Source organism: Phalangium opilio, unplaced genomic scaffold (genome assembly GCF_054372755.1).
Source record: "Phalangium opilio isolate 3A_F unplaced genomic scaffold, DU_Popi_V2 ptg000329l_1, whole genome shotgun sequence".
NCBI lineage: Eukaryota > Metazoa > Arthropoda > Arachnida > Opiliones > Phalangiidae > Phalangium > Phalangium opilio.
The window spans coordinates 7,478,607-7,496,303 of record NW_028324226.1 but is presented as its reverse complement, the minus strand read 5'-3'; the positions used below and the strand labels follow the sequence as shown (position 1 = coordinate 7,496,303).

The window sequence follows — 17,697 nt, the reverse complement described above, 5'->3', positions numbered from 1 at the left end:
GATTACCGATGGCGGGTAATTAAGCTAGATTACCGATGGCGGGTAATTAAGCTAGATTACCGATGGCGGGTAATTAAGCTAGATTACTGATGGCGGGTAATTAAGCTAGATTACCGATGGCGGGTAATTAAGCTAGATTACCGATGGCGGGTAATTAAGCTAGATTACCGATGGCGGGTAATTAAGCTAGATTACCGATGGCGGGTAATTAAGCTAGATTACCGATGGCGGGTAATTAAGCTAGATTACCGGTGGCGGGTAATTAAGCCATATTACCGGTGGCGGGTAATTAAGCTAGATTACCGATGGCGGGTAATTAAGCTAGATTACCGATGCCTGTTAATTAAGCTAGATTACCGATGGCGGGTAATTAAGCTAGATTACCGGTGGCGGGTAATTTAGCTAGATTACCGATGGCGGGTAATTAAGCTAGATTACCGATGGCGGGTAATTAAGCTAGATTACCGGTGGCGGGTAATTTAGCTAGATTACCGATGGCGGGTAATTAAGCTAGATTACCGGTGGCGGGTAATTAAGCTAGATTACCGGTGGCGGGTAATTAACCTAGATTACCGGTGGCGGGTAATTAACCTAGATTACCGCTGGCGGGTAATTAACCTAGATTACCGATGGCGGGTAATTAAGCTAGATTACCGATGGCGGGTAATTAAGCTAGATTACCGATGGCGGGTAATTAAGCTAGATTACCGATGGCGGGTAATTAAGCTAGATTACCGATGCCTGGTAATTAAGCTAGATTACCGATGGCGGGTAATTAAGCTAGATTACCGGTGGCGGGTAATTTAGCTAGATTACCGATGGCGGGTAATTAAGCTAGATTACCGGTGGCGGGTAATTTAGCTAGATTACCGATGGCGGGTAATTAAGCTAGATTACCGATGGCGGGTAATTAAGCTATATTACCGTTGGCGGGTAATTAAGCTAGATTACCGATGGCGGGTAATTAAGCTATATTACCGTTGGCGGGTAATTAAGCTAGATTACCGATGGCGGGTAATTAAGCTATATTACCGGTGGCGGGTAATTAAGCTAGATTACCGATGCCTGGTAATTAAGCTATATTACCGGTGGCGGGTAATTAAGCTAGATTACCGATGCCTGGTAATTAAGCTAGATTACCGATGGCGGGTAATTAAGCTAGATTACCGGTGGCGGGTAATTTAGCTAGATTACCAATGGCGGGTAATTAAGCTAGATTACCGATGGCGGGTAATTAAGCTAGATTACCGGTGGCGGGTAATTAAGCTAGATTACCGGTGGCGGGTAATTTAGCTAGATTACCGGTGGCGGGTAATTTAGCTAGATTACCGGTGGCGGGTAATTAAGCTAGATTACCGGTGGCGGGTAATTAACCTAGATTACCGGTGGCGGGTAATTAACCTAGATTACCGCTGGCGGGTAATTAACCTAGATTACCGATGGCGGGTAATTAAGCTAGATTACCGGTGGCGGGTAATTAAGCTAGATTACCGGTGGCGGGTAATTAAGCTAGATTACCGGTGGCGGGTAATTTAGCTAGATTACCGGTGGCGGGTAATTAAGCTAGATTACCGGTGGCGGGTAATTAACCTAGATTACCGGTGGCGGGTAATTAACCTAGATTACCGCTGGCGGGTAATTAACCTAGATTACCGATGGCGGGTAATTAAGCTAGATTACCGATGGCGGGTAATTAAGCTAGATTACCGATGGCGGGTAATTAAGCTAGATTACCGATGCCTGGTAATTAAGCTAGATTACCGATGGCGGGTAATTAAGCTAGATTACCGGTGGCGGGTAATTTAGCTAGATTACCGATGGCGGGTAATTAAGCTAGATTACCGATGGCGGGTAATTAAGCTATATTACCGTTGGCGGGTAATTAAGCTATATTACCGTTGGCGGGTAATTAAGCTAGATTGCCGATGGCGGGTAATTAAGCTATATTACCGTTGGCGGGTAATTAAGCTAGATTACCGATGGCGGGTAATTAAGCTAGATTACCGATGGCGGGTAATTAAGCTAGATTACCGATGGCGGGTAATTAAGCTATATTACCGTTGGCAGGTAATTAAGCTAGATTACCGATGGCGGGTAATTAAGCTATATTACCGGTGGCGGGTAATTAAGCTAGATTACCGATGGCGGGTAATTAAGCTATATTACCGGTGGCGGGTAATTAAGCTAGATTACCGATGGCGGGTAATTAAGCTAGATTACCGATGGCGGGTAATTAAGCTAGATTACCGATGGCAAGTAACTAAGCTAGATTGCCGATAAGCATACGACTTGGTCCACATTTCTATGCCTTGTGTTGGTGCACAATTCTATGACATCTGTTGGTGCTCTGATCTATGGAATCTTTTTATGCTCAGGCCTACTTAATCTTTTTTTGGTATAACAACCGCTTGCTCTGTAATTTGCTTGTGAAAATGACGGGAAAGCAATTTGAGTTTGACTGGATGTTGATTGTCAAGTCAAGCAGTGAGGATTGAAGTTATGTAATAGATGTTTGGTCAGATCAAAAGCTTTAACCATAAGGACATTATCTCTCTCTAAGGGCCCAAGATTCTATGTTACGGTTGAAATGTATGTATGTCCGATTTGGTCAGCCATCCGTCTCACCTCAAGTGGTATAATAATTGTATAGCCCAAACAGAGGCCGAGCGCATTCGCTGCAGAGTAACCCGGCATTGAACATTTTTCCCTCCTTCAAAGATTTCTCACGACAGCTCTTCGTGATTTTGTGTCTGAGAGAGCTGGGGGGTTCTGGAAATTCTCTTACTTATTTTTTCCCCTCAGTCCTTCCTCTATCGCCTACCCGCCCGTTTTAGTTTGATTCCCAACCGCTTGGGAGCGTTATCTCAGAGCTCGCGTCTAGACCACGACCGGCTTAGGATATCGGTCGTGGCTGATTTTGAAAATTATTTTTCTCTCCCGCGAATTTCACGAAAAATTCGGAAGGAGCCCCTATACAAAATCTACGTCACATCTAGCAGAACTAGATGTTTTTGCTAATAGATGCGCTTGGGCCATTAGAGAGATGATGTCCTTATGCTTTAACTAATAAAAGTGCAACGCCCTAAAACGTTTTCTCTCCTAAGGTTTCTAAACTATTTTAATTAATATTAAGACTGAAGTAACAGATATTAATAAAAACTGTCTTTGTAGACAAAGACGTAAAAAAGTAAGAGATAAGTGTAGAAAATTAATTGCCTGAAGTAACAGATATTCAATTTTCACTTTTGAACACATGATTATAAAACATCAATTATTTGAAAAAATTCTTATCTTAGTTTTTTTCACCAAAATTTCATATGCGAAAATTATTTTTCAACATTATTTCCCCTTGTATTTTAGAGATAAGTGTACAAAATTAATTGCCTGAAGTAACAGATATTCAATTTTCACTTTTGAACACATGATTATAAAACTTCAATTATTTGAAAAAATTCTTAACTTAGTTTTTTTCACCAAAATTTCATATGCGAAAAATATTTTTCAACATTATTTCCCCTTGTATTTTGCTTCCAATATTAGCTCTAGAAAAAGGCTTCTTCAAGAATTTTTTAAGGGATACTAGCTTGACACTACGTTTTACCAGGGAGGAGAGACTTGAGACTGAAGTCTCTCCTCCCTGGTTTTACTTTCGACTGACATGGTCTTTAAGAAGGTTCAAATACTTGCATATCTGAAAAAATTGAGATTTATGAGTTTAGTTTTTATATTTTTAAATGAGAAATACTGCGAAGCGGAAAGTAACATAGGCAGTTTGATTTTGATGTTGATATTAGTGTTGAAAAGATCTGTAGATTGATCGTGATCTTTAGAGGGCTATACATTAGGTCAATTTTTGAAACTTCGAATTAACGAACACTTCTTGTTTTGATACGGTTTATACTTTATCAGCTATTAACGTTTTTCTATCCATTTTATTCCCCTTGTAGGGCTCAACCTAATTGTAAATATTTTAGAGAAAAAATGGAATACGCGTATTATTTTTAAAATGATATATAAGTGTCATATTAAAATATTTTTACTAAAGTAATTTTGGTGAAAAAAACTAAGATAAGAATTTTTTCAAATAATTGATGTTTTATAATCATGTGTTCAAAAGTGAAAATTGAATATCTGTTACTTCAGGCAATTAATTTTCTACACTTATCTCTTACTTTTTTACGTTTTTGTCTACAAAGACAGTTTTTATTAATTCAAATAAGAGAACACACCGTTAGGCCTATATAATATTATAGACAGCGCCCCTAGCGGCAAATTTCTTCATGTATTAGATGTCAGTAAATACGTAACTACGTGTACAGCACCCCTAGCGGCAAATTTCTTCATGTATTAGATGTCAGTAAATACGCAACTACGTATACAGCGCCCCTAGCGGCAATTTATGAACTATCTATTGCCTACACGAATGTCTAGCAGAATTTTATCATGTTTTTGATGTCAGTAAATACGTAACTACGTACACACGCCCCTAGCGGCAATTTATGAACTATCTATTGCTTACACGAATGTCTAGCAGAATTTTATCATGTTTTAGATGTCAGTAAATACGTAACTACGTATACAGCGCCCCTAGCGGCAATTTATGAACTATCTATTGCTTACACGTACCTCTAGCAGAATTTTGTCATGTTTTAGATGTCAGTAAATACGTAACTACGTACACAGCGCCCGTAGCGGCAATTTATGAAATATCTATTGCTTACACGAATGCCTAGCAGAATTTTATCATGTTTAGTAAATACGTAACTACGTTTGAAGCTCCCCTAGCGTCAAGTGTGTGAATTCTTAATTATCCGTTCATAACTAGTAAAATAATAACAACACGTAGCCCCTAAGTTACCCACAATCCCAATCCCGTTTAAAAACGCAAACAAATTTTTAGTGAGTAGCCCCTCGATGATTACTCGTAATCCAGACGCAACCATTAATCCCCATCCATTTTAAATCACCAATGAATCCCTATAATTTTTTAAAGCATAAATAAAAATCAGCAATAAAAGACATTTTTCATTAGTGAATAGCCCCTCGACGCGCTGCCTTTAACAGTGCTAAAGTGATTACCGGAAACCTTTAATTAACCCATATTCCTAATCCATTTTAATCTAATTAATCCATTTTAAAATCCTATATATGCCTGTAATTTAATTGACAAGAAAAGGAATAAAAAATGAGATTCATTAAATCGACGAACAATTTATTTATTCTATAGTACATTTATGAAGTATAAACAAAAGTATATAGATATAAAAACAAAAAGTAAACTTCGTTGAAACTTGCTCACTGAATGGCGTCGACCCCGTCCCCTCTGCTTGGCACTGGGAAGAAGACGTCAAATAGGCTCATGATGCAGCAGATGCTTGTATTTTTCTTTGAAATTTGAAAAGTTCATTTTTAACTCATGATCGTCATAAACACTAGTATTAATACTTGGAATGCTTTAATTAGCAATTTAATTTTAAACTGAAACTCAGTAACAAATATCAGAAGTTAACGGGGCTGTTCGAGCCTCCCCCCTCCTTCTTTTTTACCCAACCACAAAGCTAAGTTCTGCGAGGAAGACCGTCGTTTGCCCCGCGGTTCGGACAGCCCCTTTAATATCCTGAGAAGTATAACACTTGACGCGTACTCGAAACCATCTGCCTTGTTAGTTTAAAGAATTAACTAACCCACAACCCGAACAACTGAGAGACAGATTTTTAGCGATAATTGAGAAACCAAATAATTTAATTTTAAACTAAATCCTGTATGGTACCCGTGTTTTTTCCCCAAGGAAAATAGTAATCTGTGGAAAATAGCTATAGGTAATTTAACGCTACCAGTTTTAGCTTCAAGATTGTACAACCTTAGTCCTAAATGTCCATTCTCTGAGAAAAAGCTAGGGAATATCAAACATAATTTTTAACTGTGGAATAACGCAGAGATTTCTAACTCATAGATAGGGTGCAAATAAATATTTGGAATTCATTTTTATTACATAGAAGTGACACATTACCGGACCCTTCTTCTCGATGAGATAATCACTTAAGACATTTACTTGTATTCCCTGCGTCATGAGTTTAGTGCTTGTAAATGTATAGCAAGATCTATCTGGAGATGTTTACCTGATAAATTAGAGGTTGTAGTTTGAGGCCTATCTTCTTTAAAACATGTGCTTTAAAACATTTTGTTAAATAAAATAAAACATGAATTCCAAACATTTATTTACAACCCTGTATAATTAGTATAATGACGTCATCCGTTGGCAGAATTGGGGGTTGTCCACAAAGGAAGGTGATCTTTTCCACACTGTATAATAATTTCTTATTCCTGGGTTATTGTGGGTTTGAAAAAAAATGTCCTTGTTTCACCAAGGATTGTGTGTAAATGCAGTTTTTAAGGACTGCGAAGGAAAACTCGTTTTTGTATAATTTAAAAAAGTCGTGCACTGATGTGTTGCGGGTAAAGGTTTTACAGGGGCTCGTAGGAAAAGCATTATCACTTTCACCCCTGAAAGTTCGGCAATTCGAGAGTTTTTGGAACTCACATTTTTACTCAATGTATGATTTACAGTTCACCCAAAGAGGAGGGAAATAGGGAGAGATAATCGCATAGGCAGCCGTGATCCATCCGTATTGAGAAGAGAGGAAAATGTGTGAGACGCGGCGGCTCTTAACGCGCCACTTATTCGCGCACAGTTGACGTTATTGGTTCTCCTCTTTCGGGCTACTACGTCACCAAAATTTCTCGGAAAGGTTTAAACGTTGTTAAAACCGTAACGTACGCTTTAAAAATAAAAAGCCGAGGCTTAAGTGAAATGTTCAGCCAAGTGGGCTTTTTTAAGCAAAGAGTTATTAATTTATCAGAGGTAATTTAGATAGATAGTATAAGATTAGAGCCGTGTAATGTTTCAGGAAAATATTCAAAATATCTTACTTGTAAACATATAACACCAAATCCTGTTATACCGTTCATTTTTGGATTACTTGAATACCGCGTATTGCTACTACAATTCAAGTAGCAGCATTTTTTGTGGTAAACCATTTTAAATTACCTCTGATAAATAAATAACTCTTTGCTTAAAAAAGCCCACTTGGCTGATCATTTCACTTAAGCCTCGGCTTTTTATTTTTAAAGCGTACGTTTTAACGTATAAACCTTTCCGAGCAATTTTGGTGACGTAGTAGCCAGAAAGAGGAGAACCAATAACGTCAACTGTGCGCGAATAAGGTGCGCGTTAAGAGCCGCCGCGTATCACAAATTTTCCCCTCTAGATGGATCACGGCTGCCTATGCGATTATCTCTCCCTATTTCCCTCCTCTTTGGTTCACCTATATAAGGAATTATTATTCATGTATAGCCGAACTGAAAATGAAACATCGATTAAGAATTGGTTTTTTAAAAAAAACTTTCATTAGCCGAACTTTTAGGGGTGAAAGTTATAATGCTTTTCCAATGCGCCCCTGTAAAACCTTTACCCGCAACACATCGGTGCACGATATTTTATAAAAATAAATTCTATTAGTTCACTCTTACTTTAAATTATCCCCTGCTTATAAACCCATGGTAATATGTAATTGAGTTTTGAAAATCAATCACATGTTAGTTAGAATTAAATTAGAAACAAAGATCTGCCTTCAATGGTATTGATGACCACGGCAAAGTGTGTTGAGTAAAAATGGAGGTTAGTGCTTAATCGTTTAATATTTTTAATATGTTATGGAATCTACTTGTCATAAGTTTGGATTAAAATCGACAACACTATAGAGAAACTCATTTATACCTTCAAATAACATATATAAAACCATAAGAGTAATTTTTTTTAAAAGGAACCTCCGGGCTAGATATTTTTATTTGTTAATCAAAAGAGCATATAAAAAAATTAATATACCAATTAGAACCATGTTTCCATCAACGATATTAAAGAAGATATAAGCAATTAAGTTTCCTTAATGGCGCAATGGACACTATACTTTAGACTTTTCCGCGAAGCGGTGGGCAATACCCCCATAGTAAATGAGACTAACTACTGTAATTCTACTACTTAGCCTAGTCGATACATTTTTTGCATTCAGGCATATTCTCAAATGTACCTTGCCGAAACATGAATTTCAAACATTTATTTACACCCTGTATAATTTAGTATAATGACGTCATCCGTTGGCAGTATTGAGAAGAGTCCATAAAGGAAGGCATTGGTCTGATCTTTTTCACACTGTATAATTATTTCTAATTTCTGGCCCTTTGTGCCCAGTACCACCTGAAGAATTAGTCCAATACGGGTACTTCCTAGTGCTTCGTGAGAAAGCGTAACGCGTAGCAATTATAAAAAGAAGACTGTTTCAACGCTTTGATAAGATTTAGCGTCAAATAATGACTTCAATATTATCATAACATTTTAATATATAATTATATAAGTAGGACACTTATTATTATTGGGGAGAGGGGGGGCTCACGTCCTTGCAAAGATGCCAGAGGTATATTGTGCACCAAGTATGACACTACCTATTCTTCATAATGCTAGAGACTTACTGAGACTTAGTTCGAGAACGACGCGAGAACTGACTACACTCGGGTTTGCAGTCCATCTTCCAATTTAGGCTTTACTAAGCCTTTGACAGCGCTTGGCCAGGCTTCGCTTTACGAGAATGTATGACCTACGTCACTTTATGACAAGCTCTCAGTAACCAGTGACAAAGTCATGGAACATATCTTTCGAACTTATGATATTATCAAATTCTCCATTGCTTTGGTCAGGGTTCAAAACCGGGGATATAGGGCATATAAAGTGTAAATCAAAGGTGATTAGGGTGTAAAAATTGCGTTCGTAACCCAGGATAATTGTGAATATTATAAGGTTAAAATATACATTACCAGCGAGCTAACTTCCTAGAAACGACTGAAATAATATACGAAGAATTACGCAAAGTGATATTTCAGGTTCAGATTGGGAACAGAGACTCCCTGTAAAATATTTACTGTCAAACTAAGCGTTCAAGCAGATGTTAAAAGCCGCCCAACTCTTAACCCAGTTTTATCTCAAGTTTAACGAGAGAGGAGAGATAACACCCGCCAAGATTCATTTTAAAATAAATAAAATAAAAATAATAAATACGCCGTGTACGTTTACATAATCAAGCTACTCCATAAAAAAAAGGATATTAAATTCTGGGGAGAAAATGAGATCATAAGGGAAAAAAAGCGGAAGAACTTTTTCATTTGCTAATAACAGAGCTCCTTCAACAAATGGTTAAAGGGTGGAGTTTTTCTTTCTTTCGAATGTATTATGTTTAGATAAATATCCCCTTTGAAAGTTTTCGGTTTAAAGGAAAGGTAACACAACATAACATAATACCTTTAAAGAACGATTTTTTTTCTAAAAATAGATGGTAATATATTAAACAATTAAACTTGATCTCTTATTTAAAAGAAATAGCCATTTCGGTCTTACTGACTACTGCCTATTCATACATAGAGGTGTCTGCTAGCCAGAATCGGCATGGGATTGGTTCAATCAATCCCGTAGGAGGCAAAGGTTCTGGTTAGCAGACGCCACAAAACCAATGGCGGCGCAGTAGTCCTCGTTTTTAAGACTAATTTAATGAAAATGTTTTTGTAATTGGAGATAATTTATTTCTTAATACTTTCCCTTTTATATTTAGAAAAAGGCCGTTCTTTTAAGGCATAATGTGAAAACCTTGTGTATTTTCCTTTAATATAAGTTCATAAGCTATGTTCCATAAGTTTGCCTCTGGTTACTGAGAGCTTGTTACGAAGTGACGTAGGTAAGCCTCTTGCATTACGAAGTATAGGTAGTGTAATACTTATGGAACATATCTTATAAACTTATGCTTTAAGTAATCTTCGCTAACATCTTGAAGGCAACGACACAGTTATGCCTATTTTTAACTCCTTTTATCTGGAATAGAATCAGTTTTTTTATTAAGGAGTTTCCAAACCATATAAGTCAAATAACTTAGAGCCAAGTAAAATTATTTCCCCCATTTTCATCCCAAAAACTTTATAATGGAAACCAAAGTAGGGAGTAATGTAGGGAAAAAGAGAAGAAATGATGAGAAGGATGAAATAAAATATTTTCTAAAGTAGCTAAAGTGCGCGCTAGGGGCCGTTAGTGACGCCGAAAAAGCGCGTCGATGACGGAAGGAAGAAAGGGGAAATACTTCGGAGCTAGGAGGTTGTAACTTCTGATATTCGACCTTCTCTAGATTTAGTCTTCGATCAGCTGGAAAGCAACCGTAAGAGGAAGTAAAGCTTGTGAACGTTAAGTTATATTTCTTCCTTATTTTATTGTGAGACAGACTAAGTTGTGAATTTTATGACTTTATCGAAAAATGCACATTCTAATTATTTTCCTTCCCCTCTGTCTTTAAATTCTCTTTAACTAATGTTATATCGTATAATTCCTGATTTTGTTTTATTTCTATTGCTCTTGTTTTGGAACAAAACATTATTAATTTCTCAAAATGAAACCCTTTTCTTAGTATTTAATTATTAACATTGAAATGCTCAAAAACATCTCGACCAAAACAAGTGTTTTCTTCGTCGCAAAGAAGTGAAAATGATTCACCTCTTCAACAGGAGTACGTGGAATAGAATACGACCCAGACTTACAACTTTTAGGACACATCAGTATAGTGTACATTTTTACACCCGTCCAACATTAACATTTATAATTTTCGAATCTTATTAACAGGGTTAAGAGATGGGAATCGTTTTACAGATGCAACATCGTTAGCATAAAATTAATTCTTGAATTAATTGCTGTAAAAAAATTTAAGCTTCATCTCAGAGCAAACAAAACCAAAATTTAATTCCTTGTCCTTTAGTTTCCGAACACTGTATTGAAACGTATACGTGTTCTATTATATTACAACATTGCTTAATCTGGCAATTTAACACTTGCTAATATTAGAGTGTAAGCTATGGCTATTTTGAAGCAAAATAATGTTATTGGGGGACAATTCATGTCAGTAATCAATGCTTCGTGCACGCTATAATTAACGGACATAGTTTCCAAGCAAATGCTGATAGTGACAGACTGCCGTTATTGGTGTAATCTCAACATCTCAAGGAATAGATATTACTACAAATGTCTGTGATTTATCGTAAGGGAATTAATGTGCAACAACTTAAAAAGTAATGAAATAGGGCAATATAAGGGCATGGTTAAAGTAATTGAAAATGTTCAGTAGCTTCTCCCTCAGGAAGGTTATTAGTTGATTACATCAAAGCAAGTTAAGTATAACTGAATATTAATGTTTGCTTTAGCAAATATGTTAAATAACGGAGTTACCACAATTTGCTTCCAAAATGGCGCATGATAGGGGGAAAGGAAGAAAGGGGGGAAGGGGAAGCGGGAAAAGCCTCCGCAGTTTCGGAAAATCGAGCGGAGTCGGTGGGCCCGCGGATTCTATGATCGAGCTAAGTTGCGCCGCTCTCCCCAGAAACTTTTCACACCCGTTTTTCCGCCATCATTTTCTAGATCCCTCGGTCGTATAAAGAGAGCCCCTTTAATTTTGCTCCCTCGTATATAATTAATATACATTACCCGACAAAACCAAAAAACAAAATACAAAAAACTCCCGTATATTCTATTCCATAATTGGTCGTACTTTAACCCTTTTTACGTATATTTGTATCTATATATAACTACATAATAATCGAACTGCTATACCAACTAATTAACTAAATTATCTATTTCTTCGTTAGTAACATTAACAACGACTCCGGAATAAGTAAGTCAGAATATAATAAAAAACAAACAACCCGCCCTTGAATTTTGATTTCAAGAATAAAGTGTGCGAAGGAAAGCGCGTAACGTTGCGGAATAGGTTCGTTGTTTTGGAAGTTACGAGTTTGTGCGGCGCCGACATATAGCGCGATTTCGACATGAAGAACTTCGCCAGTGTCGCGAAAACAACATGTCCACTCGCAATTGTTCACCGGGTCCGGGAATTTTGCTCGGACGTCGCCGCCAACAAATATCCCGCGACTACCGCTACCGTTACTACCGAGAACAAGTAGATACTGATTGCATTATCGTGTCGTCTTTGTTGTTCTTCGCCGTTTGTGAATTGACCACACACTGGATGAGTGTTACGCTTAACTCGCAACAGCAACTTGGAAAAACCGTTATCATGTAAGTACTAACGTTCAAGTATTGTTTGGTTTTCGAGCTTTATATTGGACGACATTTGGGGTTTAATAGTAAATCCGTGTAAAAATCCGTTTGGAAAATTATTGCAAACCATTTCCCACGAACTTTAAGCGTCTCAATTTCATTTGTAGTACGTTAAAAGCTTTCTAAAGCTCATAACGCGATTCCCTGTTACTAACAACCCAACCTATCATTTCGCGTAAACGTAAACGTGTGTGTCGTTAAAATTAGCATATGTACACTGACAGTTAGGTTTAAAGCGTCATTTAAACGAAACTACATTGTAAGACCTAATTCAAAAACGGCATCACCCTTTTTGGCGAAATGGATAATTTCACAATGCGGGCATAAACAGTAAATACTTAGTTATTATCATGTGTTCTATTGTAAGTAAGCAAATGCTTTAATCATTTTTCAAGATTTTAAAAGTATTCCTTTGACAAATTGAAAAATTCCACTTAATTAACATGTATTTTATGCGGAGTTTGAATTTGAAAATTCCTTTCGGTGCTCTTTAGTACACTGAGAAAATCTTAAATTACAACTAGAAACATTGCCCTTATGGTTAATTTTGTTCCTTTTGAGCACCTAGTAGAATTCGCTAGAAGCTGGGATAACGTACACACTAAGCAGACAACGCGCGATTCTTACAGCATAAAGAACATATCAGTGGTACTAAAAACAGCTTAGTTATTTCAATATATTAGGGAGATATTGTTAGCAAACGTGGAAAGTGTAAGGTCAAAACTGTTGAAATTTCTCCAAATACACCGATTCCAATTTCGCTCATCCGATTTAATATGATAGCACGACACGATCGGCAATTTGCAATTAATTCTGCAATATCTTAGACCTAACATTGCGGATTGAATATAGCCATAATTTCAATACCGTTACTTTTAAAACTAAAAATTTTCAAAATTAATTGATTTTAAAGCTTTTCTGTCCAAAACTTACGATGAAAAATAATTGTCTTTAATGATTGATTTACTAGACAAGTGAAAGAACAGGCAGCCTTAATTTGTTCCTCTAAAATTAATCAAAATTGTCTGTCGTTAATTCGGTATAAATCTATACTTTCTCAAAAGCGTACATCAGAAGCTCAGTGGGGCTAGTATTCGTAATTAAGGGTAGTAATTTATTCAAAGGCAATTTACCTTTTTGCTTTCCGTATATCAGCCCCCCCCCGATCTTATAAATTTTAAAATCGTTTCCTATAGCCAGGTCCAAAAATTCTCTTTAAGAGCGCCAATTATACGAAAGGAAGTACCTGAAGTATACCATAAAAAGAAGTCTCCCTCAGTAACATGCCGCCGAATGAAACCGAAATACAATAACGTTAATATTAGACAAAACATTTTAGAGTTAATTCCGGAAAATCATTACTGCCTATGTTCGTATCAGATCCGGCGCGAGTTTTTTTAACGGTCAGGTTTAAGAGATATGGAAATTCTACATCCTCTACTCAACCACTACAGATTAAACATCTCTAATTCCAATTCTTGAATCAAATTAAACGTTTTCATTCGCTGGATGCCTTTGTATTGGTTTGAAAATAAAACTCCCCAACTAATTGATTAAATTTTCTAAATTAAACTATCAGAAAAAAGCCTTTCCCACTGACTTTGGTTTATAAAAAATCCAAAAATGCTTCTGTTCTATCCTAGTAAGCCTTCCAGAATGTTTGCAAATGCAGTTGGTTTGGAATGTCAACTGATCACAGTGTTCCTATTATATTGGCCATAATTTTTGACCAATCATGATGGACCATGTTATGAGCCTCTATCTCGACACAGAGTTTATTTCGGTCAAAACAACTCGTAGGCGAATATTTATATCGGACGTTGCACTATGATGTTTAAAGGCAAAATCTTAAAATAAGATTTAAATTTTCAATCGGAAGTTCAACTTCTAAATTTATAAGTTTAGAAAAAATAGAATTCTCCTGGTAAAGTATGTCTTGGGGCTCCGGGTCATAAACAGCGTCACACCCTGTAGTTGTATATCCCTTCATTCTTCTCATAAGAATAAGAATGCGGGGTTTATACGGTAACGGCGAAACTAAAGAGTAACTGATATGTTTTATTCAACGCTATCGCGAAATATACCTTTAACGTGATTCCAACGAATATAAAAGTAAATTTTCTTTCTTTTTTTTTAAATTTAGGTTTTTCGATGCTACTGATTTAGGAATATATTTATGGTAAAGGCAAAAACGCTTCACTTTGCATGTTGCGGCGGAAGGCCCCGGTCTCACTGCTATCCGATTTAAGCCTTGCTGCCCCCTTAGAAAAAAGGAAGAAACTGCGCTAGCGGAAGTATTACGCTCCCTTTAAAGCTACTATATATTCTCCACTGTACTTCCATGAATATATTCGCAACTCCCATGAAATCTGAACAATAACTGCCTCACATTACCAATGGAAATAAATGCAACGACATTTCCAAGGTACTATAATAAATTGAAATTCTACGTATTCTGGACGTGTAGCTAGATATCGTACATATCAGAGCAAATGAAATAAATAAGTAAAAGGAAAAAAATCTTTTCCATATCCCTGTAACATCAATATGTTCCCTCGTTCAGGATTCCAAAAGTTCTATAAGCAATAAGATTCCGCAAATCCTTTAGTTGGTTTAAAATAATATTTCTCTAACTTAGGCATTTCTTCATGACGCAATCCCTGGATTATGGGAAATGTTTCTATACTTGACTATGAGAGGAAGTGAATTCGATGATGCCGACTTTAAGGGTTTGGTGACGTAAAACCCAAAATTCATTTCCAATCCACGTGTCTTAGTTCACGTCCTGGCAGACTTGACCGATCCATGTTTTCACTCACATTATGTTGAGGTTTTAATTACATGATCATTTCAAAATTATGCATCGCTAATTCAAGCACTATTTAAATCTTATTGTCGCCCTAATCCACGCTTTTTTATCCTTGATTTCAAGCTTTAGAAACATATTTAAACGATTAAAGTTGAGAAACACTTTTAGCAGTCTACTACTATGCTGTCATCCTTGTTTAAATTTGGGCCATGGAAATCAAAAATTAATAGGCCTAGGGAAGGACAACATTACTGTACGCAACACAACCTCAGCAAAAACAGTTTTCGGTTCGTTCTGCCTGCATTATTACATTCACCAGCATTAAAAAGTGCATAAGCCTATAGGCCTACTTAAGTTCCATATTCATGGCAGAGTGGTATGGTCTCATATTGCTACTGCTATACTACTACGGGGATTTCAATCGATGGCCAAGTTTTCCCGCACTCTTTCTCTCTCTCTCTCTCTCTCTCTCTCTCTCTCTCTCTCTCTCTCTCTCTCTCTCTCTCTCTCTCTCTCTCTCTCTCTCTCTCTCTCTTTCTCTCTCTCTCTCTCCCTCACTCTCTCTCATTCCCCTTTGGCGTTAGGCTACTCGGGAGCGCCGCTTACTGAGCTAGTGTGTAAAGCCATAAGTTCGCGTGCCTTGGTATCGCAGCTCTAGCGGTGGTTGGTCGCTTTCTTTTCCTAGGTCTATGAAGCTTTAGTCCACAGCCGCAACTGTTGCTAGTGGACACTTTTATAAGGCGTTGAATAGATATTTCACTTCCCCCCTTTCTATTTTCCTCGATAGTCCAGTTTTTTTAAACGGAGTTGAAACATGGGATCGAAGTAGGACGGTCCAGTATCACATTCCAGCCTGCAATGGCGGTACAGCTATTTACTGCAAAAATCTCATTTGTTAACGGATAATTTTCCAGTTTATCTATGAAATAGGAAGGGCTCAATATCAATGTGCGGATATGTAATATCAAACCTGATTACAAAGAGCGTAGTGATTGTCAATTGCACACACGTAGAGTCAACCCGTTTTCAAAAAATGGGTAAACCAACAGGGAATTTGTAACTTAAATTCTCAAAACAGGGGCCGGGCATCTGTAGTACCACAAAAAAAAAGGTCATTGATTGTGAGAGTTTCATACGATTTACTTTTGAGTCAGACGTATTTACCTACAGCCAGTTCGGTTCTATCTAATATATTTTTTCAATTCCATTTGACCCAAAAAATGAATGATATTTTAATTCCAATTTGTCTCAATAATACTTAAGTATCCCAAAGAGCTAGAACTATTAACATTTCAAAGTAATTGTTTGGTACAGTAATTCGAAAGATCTAAAATCTAAACAAAGAGCTAAGTAATCGAGCAGAAACAAATATTTTAATAGTTTATGAGTAAGATTGAAAAATTTCTTCGGCAACTTCAAATTCGTCACGTGTTAGAAAAGTAGTTTTTCTCGCACGCGTTTCTGTGAGTCGCTTTCAGTCATTTTAAAATCTCTAATGTAAGAATATAAAAGATAATAATATGAATTCTTTGTATTGAGTTGGCAGAATGACTGGGGGGGGGGGGAGAATTGAGAAAAATGGGAATCGGATTCCAAAACAATCCGATTTTGAAATATGGGATTGGGATAAATGGTAACATACTATGAGACAAGCTGAGTGTATTTGTCTAGTCAAAAGTAGGCTTAATGTTGCTGTTATTAAAGATGGAAGGAATAATATAACTTCTTATTTTTTCACAAGAAAATATAATATTTATACTAAAAGGTATTGCACGCCAATAATAAAGATTTACGAAACTCAAATCTGAGAACAAAACTAGGGAGCTGAAAAACATTTCAAACCAACGCATTAAGATTCACTCTCTTTCAAAATATTACATTAAATTGTCCGCTGCAAGTAAAAAGCGTTACTATTGACGAACAGTCAAAAAATTAAATTATCGCAACCGAAACCAGCTTTACAATATATGAATATTTTTTCAGTTCACTACGTCATCTGATTGTGACACTTTCTACATTAATTCAGTATAATGCAACTAGTCACAAACCCTCGATACAATTATTCAAGTTACGTAAAGGAGCAAAAAACCGTATCGGTCTTCCTTTACAAGGCAAAAAGGGTTCAAAGTCTCGACCAAAAAAGGGCACTGAAGGCAAGGATTACGATTTAACGATATGAAAAGACTAGATCCCATAGAATACTGAGCTAGGCCGATACGGGTTGATGATTTTCGATATTTTCGGTAAAATAAAAACTGAAAGGAGACTCGTAGCTTTTGACTAGTCATAAAAACGTTGAAGTATCAGTACATATCCCTCGGGGATAATGTCGAATTTTTTTCTAAATGGTATCAAACTTTGACGATAAAGGGGGTATAAATAAATATACTAGACAAACGTCAATCAAGAAGAATGCTCGGTATATCACCGAGGCAAATGTAGACGATGTAATTATTATTAATTTATCATCAATAATTCAAAAACCTGGTTCTTCCAAAAAAACTATTCAAATGCTCGAAATGCCCTGGAATTATTTTCATTCCCTTTTTAAGTCAAAATTAGGTAAGAGGTTGGCTGTCGAGCGTCGCACGCTTCAATTTTAAGTCTCAAACTAGGCTTAGATTAGGCTTAGCTCTCGCACACTTTCACCTTCTAAGTCACAGGGAACTAACATCAACTTCTGGTGGCGCGA

The 17,697-nt window shown here is 36.8% G+C and overlaps 1 protein-coding gene across 6 annotated transcripts in view; it reads left to right on the top strand.

Moving 5' to 3' along the window:
• Positions 1-17,697, top strand: part of LOC149610608 (potassium voltage-gated channel protein Shaw-like) — a 519,915-nt gene that overhangs the window by 106,643 nt on the left and 395,575 nt on the right. For 4 of the 6 annotated variants that reach the window (XM_089859332.1, XM_089859331.1, XM_089859334.1 and 1 more), the window contains exon 1: positions 11,367-12,154. The gene's annotated coding sequence lies outside the window, so the exon portion shown is untranslated. Of the gene's footprint in view, positions 12,155-17,697 lie in introns of those variants that run through there. The other 2 variants (XM_089859335.1, XM_089859336.1) reach the window with 2 other exon arrangements.